The sequence below is a fragment of the Bombus impatiens genome, unplaced genomic scaffold (assembly GCF_000188095.3).
Source record: "Bombus impatiens unplaced genomic scaffold, BIMP_2.2 scf_0899, whole genome shotgun sequence".
NCBI classification, from domain to species: domain Eukaryota; kingdom Metazoa; phylum Arthropoda; class Insecta; order Hymenoptera; family Apidae; genus Bombus; species Bombus impatiens.
Window position 1 is genome coordinate 1,651,147 of NT_177318.1, and position 12,052 is coordinate 1,663,198.

At 36.8% G+C, this 12,052-nt stretch overlaps 1 long non-coding RNA gene across 2 annotated transcripts in view; it reads right to left on the minus strand.

The window, feature by feature from the left end:
• LOC117152258 overlaps positions 1-12,035 on the minus strand; it is a 102,891-nt gene extending 90,856 nt beyond the window's left edge. For both annotated transcript variants that reach the window (XR_004462579.1, XR_004462578.1), the window contains exon 1: positions 9,266-12,035. This is a non-coding gene — a long non-coding RNA (uncharacterized LOC117152258). The remainder of the gene's footprint in view (positions 1-9,265) is intronic.
• Positions 12,036-12,052: the final 17 nt, after the last annotated feature.

Genomic DNA, 12,052 nt, shown 5'->3' on the forward strand with positions numbered 1-12,052 from the left:
ATATATATATATATATATATATATATATATATATATATATATATATATATATATATATATATATATATATATATATATATATATATATATATATATATATATATATATATATATATATATATATATATATATATATATATATATATATATATATATATATATATATATATATATATATATATATATATATATATATATATATATATATATATATATATATATATATATATATATATATATATATATATATATATATATATATATATATATATATATATATATATATATATATATATATATATATATATATATATATATATATATATATATATATATATATATATATATATATATATATATATATATATATATATATATATATATATATATATATATATATATATATATATATATATATATATATATATATATATATATATATATATATATATATATATATATATATATATATATATATTGGAGTAATTCAAATTTTTGTGAAGAGATTTTTCGCAATTGAAAGTTAAGATTACGGTAGGCTGGTTAAAATTCCTAATGAGGAATTATAATGGCAATTTGAATTATTCAATAGATAAGCTATACAATAAATCGAGATTAATCGCTTAAGAAGAATTAAAGGTTAATTTTGGTGTCAAAATCGTCAAATTGTTAGCAAATTTTCGTTTAATTTTACATATTTGTTAGTACGTAATATGGAATTTTGACTACGAAGTATTAAAAATGTCATTTGAAGCATACAAAAATATAAATAAATAACTTTCGCAGCTGTTCAGTTACGATACTATTTGTACTGATCTTGCTTTTATGTTAATAAGAAGAAAATAAGTGGCACAGAAAACATACATATCAGATACCTGTTTTACACATAAAATTAGAGTAAGAAAAGATAAGTTCTTATATCGTGATGCCAAAGATAAACATTCATCTTAGTTGAAATAAGAAACACGGTAAAATGATGTACTTTCTATCTTGACAACGAGTATCACATGTATTAAGTATCAGTTTATTTCTGCGCATATGAAATATTTCTCAAAGGGCTGTCTGCAGTGAAACTGACAATCCGAATTCGTAAAATCTACGTACATCTTCGATGTGACAAACGTTTCAGTTTCACAGTACTTCCGTCATTAAGCACAGGCGACAGCCAGTCTACCGCAATGTAATAAATATAGATGAATGAGGGCGAATATCGTGCGTGCATCTGCGACGTGAACTCGTTCAAGATGCTTTGATCTATTTCTGGTCCAAACGTGCCACTTTGTCCACCTGCGAGATTTACGAAACCACGTCCGGTTCTCCGTATGTTAGATTTTAGATGATCGTGAATCATCGTTTTCTATCCTGACGCGCCGGATGAAAGGAATCGTAAACGACTATATCCATCCACTTGAGCCAAGACGAACCGGGACGTTAAACGCTAAGTTGAGGATACAAGTGTGATTTAGGATTGTCGAGCTCGAAATATAATTGCGTAAATGAATCCTAGGTACATAAAAGTCTGACTAATCCATTTAGGAAGTATGCGACGGCGCCTTAACATCATTTGGAACTTATTTATTAATTTTTCGTTATTATTGCATCTAGATCCTACAATTTATTCGTTTACTTTTTATCTTCTATGACGTTTATGGAAATTTAAGCATTTATGACAAAATGATATCTTTTAAATCACGAATATGTTTTTGTATATATCTGATTTATATAACGCGTATCTATTACATCAATACGTTTCTTGCACCTTGATAAAACAATATGTAAATTATTTTATTTATATTTCTCAATAACATCGTATTTATGCAATTTTTACACGTTATTTTATCGTATGTTACTTAACGTATTAATTGCACTGTAATTAATTCAGGTAATACGAAACGAAGTAAACTCAAATATCCTTTCAATTCGAATCACACGAGTATTTTAATTATTCGAGTATATCTAATAGCGAATGCAAAAAGAGTGTTAATTTTCAAAACGTTTCATATCATATTATCAATATTATTAATACAATAATATTTCATACTATCAATATCCTTTTATGTCGTGCTTTTACAATGATAATAAAGATACGAAAAATGGTTATTCATTACATAAATGAGTATTGATATCAAAGAATAATGATTAGACAACGGTCATTAATCATTATTACCACTTATAGTACATAAAAAAAACACGATGTAAACAAACTGAATTCGATCGATCGCGTGTACAAAAATCGAGACGCGGTCGGTTGATATCGGTGCATACAAATTTTTCCGCGCAAGCAAAACAACTGATCCGGCGAAAAATTCGATTAATCACCATGCCGTCGATATTTCATCTCTGCGAGATGGACAGGTGCAATTTGTACGTATCACAAGCAATATATTATCAACCAATACCCGGAACCTATTTACGACTGCGTAGACTTTGTTCTTACAGTCGCGAATTCATAGGTGAACGAACGCTCGAAACGAGTTTCTGACCAGCGAGAATTCGTCGCGATCTCGCCTCGATAAAATCGCGTATGCGAGCCAGAAAACGGTGCTTTATCGCTAGCCGGAAGAATGTCCTGGTCGTTTAACCTGCAACGTTTCACCGTTTCAAAAGACGACAGGTGGAGAGTTGAAGGTGAAAAGCAGCATTTAAAAACGACTAAGAAAAAGAAACGATGAAAAGAGAGGAAAGAAATGAGAAAGAACACTTATCCGACGACACAAGTCACACGGAAGGGAATATACAAGGTTAAGAAAATATTCGAACACTCGTAGACGTCCTTTATGAATATATTATGTGTATTGCATGCAAAATTTTACAATTTCCTTAGCCTTGTTGCAAGACTATCACGATCATATCGATCAAGTTTGAAAGAAATCTGAAAATACGTATAGTAATTAAAAGATATTTAGTACAGATATACATTTCGCAGAAGTCATAAAAGTATTTGTACAGTCGATAACAAATTTGAATATTCAACGGGTCATATTTAATATTTATTATATGGTAAATATATGCCTGCAACAAATATCCTGTAATTTCTATATACATTTTCAGATTCGTTTCGAATTTTATCAATATAATCGTAGCATCTCATTACAGTCCTAATGTTTTGTATAATACGTTCAATACGAACGTAAAAGTTGCCTATGGTAAGACACGTTGACGAACCAGTGTAAATGAGACGGTTCTCGTGGCCCGGAGAAAACTATTTTCGCCGAGTAGCGGTCGACGATCTATTTTAAATTTCCAAGGATAATAAATTCAGGAATTTCCGCCCGCTTAATCCTTTCCTCGATTCGGCCCCGATTATATTCACCCCGACCACCCGCCATCAACCTTTTTCTTCGCAGCTTTTAGAAAGATGCGATCAAGACGCGGGCAAATTCATATTTTATTCCGCGTCGTGTTTCGGTCGGTTCGCGGTGTTTTACAAATGGCGCACGAAAAGCTTCGGGAATAAATTCAACGTGCTGGGTCACGATTATTTACGAGTCGAGGCCGCGTCGACTTAATTAATTTTATGTAAAAATATGTCACAGAGAAGCCGCGAATCCGACAATGTGACGGCGCGGTTCGTTTCGTTGCTGTACGACGCGTGTATATGGCCGTACGGGCGGGCTAGAGAAAAACGTGTTTGATAAAGCGTTACCCGGTGATCACGCACCTGCCGCCGCGCGATACTTTGCACGCGTCTCGGAGCGCGCATACTTTTATGCCGCGTTTCGTATTTTTCAGCCGTGCACAAGCGTGAATTAATGGCGCGCCACTGTTCGCGTGGACGCACGGTGACGCGACTCGCACGCTCACACAATCTACATTTCGGACGATATGTGTCGACGAAATTTGAATCGAGTGATTTATCGCGGCTACGTTATATTAGTGTTACCGTGTTGGTAAGAAGTCACGCGTGTGTATAATCAAGACATTATTTCGACCGAGGGTTGTTACAAAACTACATAGACAACAAGATACGGGAATACTAATTGAAGAAAAAAAATGTTCGCCGCTGAGAAGCTGACTACTAACGCGTGGAATATTCGCTTCGTGTGTATTAATTGAAACTTGTATGGAAATGGTATAATAAAATTAGTCCTAAGTGTATGTAAATGTGTGACGTAACTCAGAAATCCAGACTAAGATACATGGAAGAACTGTATTCGCATGATCATCGCGATAAAAGCATCCCCGAGCGATAGAATTCCATTGGGTAGGCAGTAAACGCGAAACGTGATCGTCGCGTTGCAACATTCTGCTACAAGGCGAGCCCGTTTAGACGGCAGGTCACGCGATCCGTGGCATTCTTGAAGAAGGAAGAAGAAACGGCTGAACAAGAGCGGAAAGGCAAAGCATTCGCGACCGGGGTGGATTTGGAAATCGAGATTCCGCCTTGATGGATGCGACTTTCAAGGGGGTGGGTCTGGGTGTGGCGAGAGGGTGCGCTGAAATCGCGTCTAACAGGCCACCGTGCAGAGTGAATCTCTTCGCCGAATTGAAAGCCGTTCCACGTATCCACACGTACGGAAAAAGTTTTACGTGAGATCCCTTTTTCTTCTCGACCAACCCCTATTCGCTCTTGCACTGACATGCGTGCCACGCATATTATGCGCACGCATCCTTTATATCGGCTTTGGTTTGTCTTCTTTTTCGTTCTTTCATGGGTTCTAATTTGCTTTTCATTGTCTTTCATTGTGCAATTTTAAGGAATTCGTAGGTAAGAATTACATACTAAGTACGATGTTATGTGTTCTTTAGAACATAACTAAAAATGCTCATTTGCACTTATTTTATTTCGTTTATTTTATATTTGTAGATTAATTTTATTATTAAATAATCAGAAGAATCATATGTTTTTAAGGGACGTATTTTTAATACAGCGGTTACAGTTAATATCAGTAGTAAAGAGGATAATATTTAATTTAGTAAAACTAGTAAAACTAAATCATAAAACATTGATAATCTTCCTTTTACTTGTATATTCATATACTAGTTATTTATATACTTCATATTAGTCGTGAAATATCCTATTATATATAAATTCTCGTAAATATTGAAGAAAATTAAAAACAAAGATAAAGTGACAATTATAATTCTATCAATTTTTGTGAATATCATAAAAAAAAGAATGAATTTTTTCCACTCGTATATTGTTGCATATTCTAGAAACTTCGGTGTTCATAAATTTCTTCTAAATGAACAAACATTCGCAGTCTATCCACAACATTTCAATCAATTATCTGATTGCATTGGAAATCGTCTAAATCCCACGGAATAGCAATTACATTAACCAACTTGGTAAAACAAGCATCACTAGCTACATTCTCTGTGAAATCTTCAATCTCTGAACGTCGTTGTAGAAGCATGACGTCGTTCTACGTTCTCGTAGAAAGTTCCGGAATAAGACGACGCTCGAGTTCACCCTGGGGCGAGTAAATCGAGGCGTACGCTAAAATGGAACTGTACAAAGTACCATTTCATAAATCTTGGCCGGAAAAGCGCGCGCCGCTGCGGAAGGGGCGGAGGGAAAAGAAAACTGTTGATAGATGAGGAAGACGAGGAGAGCAGGTCACAGCGCCGGGAGCGCGAGCTGCTGGAAGCATTATTTCGGAGACGGTGTATGATATTATAAACCGAGAGAGGATACGTCTGAGGAGTCTCCCTCTTCGTCGTTGTGTACGTAAAATCTCCGGGAAGAAACTGTGTCTTTGATGAAGATACTTGTGGTAAACTGTATATATATATATATGTGAACGTGGAACTGAGAAAACACGTGCAGTGTTTGTTAGCCAAATATGAAAAGACACGAACGTTCTTAAATCTATTATATAATATATTATATATCTAATACGTTATACATTATATTGTAGAGTTTTTAGCATTTATATGAAAATTGGAGAAAAAGAAGCAATATAACAGAGACGTTTTATAATGGAATTTCTAAGAAATATTATAAAAATACTAGTGTTAATGTTAGTTTATAAGACATAGAAATTTGTTGGATCGCTGATAAACAATTGATCAGATTAATAGCTTTTTACGCGAAGATGATATATGTGGCAATCTTGTTAGATACCAACGTATATTTTACACTTCATTAACGAAGATTAAATAAAATATCTTTAAAGAACCAATGTTTTAACATCGCTTATGGTTATAAGATATAATTCTTAGAAATGTTTTCTTCAACGTTATTTTGTTACCATCTTATACCAATTAGGTTCATAAGTATGGGCTTGATGATGTGTAAGGAATTACAAAAATAAGAAAAGTTCTTTAAACAAATAGGAATAGATAAATGGCTCTTAAAGTAATATACCATTGATAAAATATTATAATTATTCTTCGTTTCGCGTTACTATTAAATATCTCGCTAAATCACTGCAATTAATATTACCAATATATTGAAACAATTATATTGGCATATAAACATATGATTGGATTAGAACATCTTTACGTCCAAAGACTACGATATTTCAATTTCACCAAAAAGAAACCTTTTTCCACAGGTGTGAACAGGGTAGATAGCGTACAGAGTGGAGTGCGCGTGCTCCTCGAAGCTGTCGTTCTACACGCTGGACGTATAATGTAACGAATGGAGGATAGAAAAGAATAAAAGAAGGGAAAGAGAGTATGAGCGAGCAATATATCAAGCAGGGGTTGGCAGGAAGACGGAACCTCCTCCGAGGAACTACCGACTCCCCTCCTCTTCGTCTCTTTTTACCCTACAGTCAAGAAAAATCCCGAATAATCCGGTTGCAAGGATTATCCTGTCTCTCGCCGAACTTCCCTTGTTTTATATAACTCGTCGAATACCGTGGCTCTTGCGCGACGGGATCGTCGTTCGATTTAATTTAACCCTCTCGGCGATGAAATTTTAATATTTTTAAGCAATATCATTCAGGCAAAATTGCGCAATTTTATCATATCTATTTATCATTTTAGTCATATTTCTTCAGATACGTCATCATTACAAATTAGTTATATTTTTGGATGTTATAACTTAGTATTATCGTAAATTACTTCTTTTTCATCAAATTTCGTATCATTGTATTAATGATAAAAACGATGGTAGTGTCATTTCTTTGATCAAAGTATAATATTTGAATTTTTATATACATTTGGTATATAAAAATATTAATATTTTTCATATACATTTGGTATATACTAGTATCGGCAAATACTTTCTTAAGGGTATTGCATAAATAGATTATATACTCAATAATATTGAAATTATGACTTTTCACTGCTGTTAGTATCGTTCCATTCATTTTTATATTATAAAAATTGATTAAATTTTACTATAGTGCACTGATCGATCAAATACAGCAAAGCAACTTGCAATTTATAATAACTATAAGAGGAAATATTTTACCTCGTACACGTTTCAAAATAGACGATTAAAATCTATCGCTTTGCACGAAGAAGAAATAAAAATTAACAAATTCCCATATTACGTCATGTATCGAGCAATGTAAATTGGAGGGTTGAATCGTTACGATAATTAATATAAAACATCTCCGACAATTTCCCACAATTGTACAGCAACGCTTCCTTATTTTCTAAACCTCTGCGAATTTCATAACTCGCAAGAAAAAAGCTCTTAACTGACTCGTACCACTGAAACATTGTCTATGGCCGAAACCATAAGCAACATTCACTTCTAAGAATGCGAAAGTGCAGAACGCATGGTAACATCGTGACGGCGTTACATAAAAGGTTTCGAGGCGGTATACTCTGGGAAACTGCGTCGGAACGAACAGATTTATGCGTGGAAAGCGGTTGACCGGTTTTATAGTACAATAAATTTATTTAAAAGACATTAATGAATAGCGGGACCGCTTAATGGCCAAGGGATCCTATGATGATGTAACCGTAATCATGGCGGTGATCGCGTCGGAACAGCTATGAAAATTACACACGGTATTCGCCGAGATCGAGGGAAAGATTGCGTTAAAGACGAACTGAGTATCTAATCGTTGGTCTCGCAATAACGTCCTCGCAACAAAGTTTAGTTTGGCCATCGCGTCGTGCAATCATATTCACGGCGAATAAAAGCGACGAGAAAACGCAATAAACGCGCGAGCCGCTGTAAAACGCGTGGAATGCTTCCCTCGTAGAAACGTTGCGAAAGCAAGGAATCCGGATTGTAAAACCTAAGTATGAAACGAAGACAAACGTTGCTCGTGTGATTTTATACTCGAATATGTTTCGGTCGCGAGACAGACGGGGATAGTTGGTTTGATTAACTCGGGGGATAAGCTTTCTTATTCCTACTTTATTTACTTGAGATGTTGGAAAATAACCTACTAAAGGATTAAGAAATAGTTCGTCGTAATGGTAGAAATTCTTCAACTTCTCTAAAGTTCTCTAAAATTTCATAAAATTATGAAGTTTATATAAAAGAAATAGCGACGAAGGGAATATCGAGCGAATCGTTGGCATTCTCTTTTATAGCTACGATGTTAAAATGCAGATTTCGATAATATAAATTGATCGAGAGAAATTGCAAATGATACGCATTAATTAATAATAAACGTAACTGTGGTACTTAATGGTTTTCGATATCGATTGTAAATGGATTTTTCTTTAATTAAAAGAAAGAGAAGTTTGTTTGGTAGAACAATGAGTTATGTAATTAATAACTTTAAATTGTATTATTCTAAGTAATTTCAATGCTATCAAATTTGTAGTAAAATACGTCGCTATGTAATGAGAATTTGCAACATTTTATTATTGGTTGATGACGCGTGGGAAGGCATCCAAGAAATGAATTTTATCGCAGCTTATTACGATATGAATTAAAAGTTCGCATTTATAATTCGACTTCATGAGCGACAGAAATAAACAAATACTTATCCAGCGACGACAGATACTTAACTCTAAACTTAACCTTCTAATATCAAGATAGAAAATCCTGCGTAATTTTCACTTCCTAACATCGTTCCAACTATTTCGACAAATACAATGAAATTCCAATTTTAAAATAGATGATTTCCTAATAAAGAGTCCGAAACTTCTACCAAAAACTTCTTCATCCGCGAGGAAACAAAGTTGCCTAAACTCAAGCCGCCCCAATCTCGCACTTCTTCGCATGCCAATTACGAATAAACGCCGTACGCATCTCCGCAAATCTCTCAACGAATCCTACAACCTAATCACCTAAGCCAAAACAGGCCGTGGAACCGGAGAAATGCGACCAATTAAACGCAGACTTCGACGACTAAAGTTTCAGGTTGATCAATTGTTTGCTAGTCACCGGCGAATTTCTTACGTCACGTTTAGCCGCTTAAGGTGCTCGTTTAGGGTAAGGGCCACCCTTGTGTTCCTTCTGCCCCATTCTCATGCCGACACTCCCTTTATCGATCCCACTCTCATCCCTCTTTCTCGCTCCATCCTCCCTCGCGCTCTCTTTCCTCCTTTTCTTTCTGCCTCTCCCTTTTTCGCCCTCTTTCGCCAGGTTCCCGTCGTCTCTGTCCATCTCGTTCCCTCCTCGCCACTGTCTGCGTCCCTCTTCACCACCTAGTTACCCCGGGGAAAAGCTAGAACCGGTTCCATCCTCCGTCACCCTCCTCCTTCGCAGACGCCACCACCATCGCAGCAGCCACTGCTGCCACTCGCCTCTATAAACCCGACCAACCAGGAAGCACGTATCTGCCCTTTCGAATTATCCGGCTGGCTTGCCGCCCTTTGTTGCACGCGGAATTTCGTTTAATTAAAATGAGACTGTAGGGCCGACTGGCTTTCTCCTGAGAGGCCGCCTCGCTCCGCTCGCTTCTTCTTCGATTCTGTCAGCTCGAGAGGAACAAAGTGCTGGTCCGAGACGTTTGAACGTCTGAAAGAATACGCGTTTCTCCGGGCGTTTCGTGATTTCGTCCGCTGCCACGGAAAATCGCCAGTTTCCTTCGCCATGGCTCAGGTCATATGCTTTCTAGTGAGTTCGTGATGGTTCAAGGTGGGTCGAGATGGTGTGGTAGAACGTGGATCGGTTTAATCGACGTGGTTCGATGAAGATCGATATTGGAAGATGATGCAGAGGAGTTTGGAGATACAAAGTGGTGAGAGGAGATCGAGAAGGGAAGATATTTGTTTGAGAAAGTGAAAGAAATGTGGGTTGAAAGGTGAAATAGGAAGCAAAGGGGCAGAGAGTTTTATACGTGATCGATTAAAAAATTTCTTGATTAATAGAAGATTGGAAAAAGTAGGTCTTCAGTGAACATTTTTATGAATTATAGAGCTATACTGCTAGGTCTCTAAATATCGAGTCGTGTCATCAATATTTCTGTAATACCGAATTAATATCTCATTTGGACAAAGTTTCTCTAAAAATGCAGCTTTTTTATAGATATTGCATTAAGCAGATCACGTGTAAACTTAACCATGTCCATACCTATTAGACTATTGATGAATTATAATTACAGGAATGCGGAGAAAGTTCAGAGTTTTATATTTTTACACAGGGAAAAGGTCGAATGGAAATAGAAAAATACACAACGAGAGATTTGCTAACAGAGAAAGGAGAAAAATCTTTTCCTTGAAAGAGAAAGACATAAGTTTACATAACTTGAAATAAATAAATGTAACTAGGACCCTTATATTATTAGGGCTAGTTAGAACGCATCAGCAAGTATCAGATGGGAAAAGTAAGTCGCGCACGGATATGCAAATTAAAAAAAAGATAACAATGTTGCGACGAGCGAATACCAATGAAAGAATAACAATGTTGCGACGAACGGATAACATTGAAAGAATAATCGTACGATCATCGTTGTTCTTTGTTCCTCTTCCTCTCTCTCCTTTGTTGGACGCAATGAGAATTTTCGTGTGACCACGCGGAAATTAGCTTCGATTACGATCTTGGGAGGTGTAAACTGGCAAAATGGCGGTGCTCGAAGAAGGAAATACATTGTACGGGGCGGGGCTAAGCCACTGGAAAGGGCAGACGGGTGTTAATCACGCTATCGAAGCAAGGGATCGACTAATTAACAGCGAGTTAATCGGTCGCCTTGCTGGCCCGAACCAGCCGCACGCGTTCTTTGCCATTCTGCACGCGTTTCACGAATTTTTCAAGATGAAGAAAGGTCACTCGTTACGTCTCCGAATATTAAAGTAAATTAAAAAGCGCGTTGATAATTTATGACGATATCTTTTGCTTCGAAATATTTTTAAAATGTATGCCTTTCAAGAATATCTTAGAAATTCCACAAAGCTATTAATATTTCTTAAAATACTAGAACAGTCTAGTATTTTTCGTACTAAAAGGCGTAAGAATCATTTGGTTTTCTTATATTGACAGCACGTGCCAGTCACGTATGTTTGTCGAACGTTAAAATACACACAACCAGCAACTGATAATTCTCGACCATACTTGTAACCGTATCAAACGTAAACGATAATTCTTACGATTAAATAACGATTCGCAAAACTCGCTGACAAAAGACAACGATTCATTGAAGGAACGTGTCACGGCAACAAAGAAACGACCGTTTCCACCCAAACGCCGAAGATTCACAAAACGCCATCTCCACGAGCCAGAAGCTCGTTTGCAAAAAGCCGAGTCAGCCTCCTCTTGCACACCCAATCTAACTGGTAGCGAAACCAACGAAAAACCAAGAAACGCCAAAACCCATCGGCATCCGTCACTGTCACGGTATCACCGTTCCGTGTCAAGCTTAAAGCTACGTTCACACTTCACCGTGTCCCCGTGAAACTCTTCCCCCGCCTAAACGATTGATCTATTATGGCCCGTGCACACTGTACGCTCTCACTACGGTGTTCACGCGTCCCATCCTACTTCCATGTTCCAGCATTCCAGGGGCAAAACGATCGCATCGTGACGACATCACCGTGTGACGATGATCCGATGGTAATCAGCAGCGGCACGTAGCGAAACAACGAATCGAAGATTCCTGTTGTGCGCCACGAGACGACGATGACGACGACGACGGGGTGAGACACAGGGAGAGAGAGGATTGCAAGGCGTCGCGGCGCTGGTCGGTACTAGACTTGGCGTCGGTTCGTTCGTTAGCTGGACCCTCTTGCTCGCCCGTATTAATTTGCT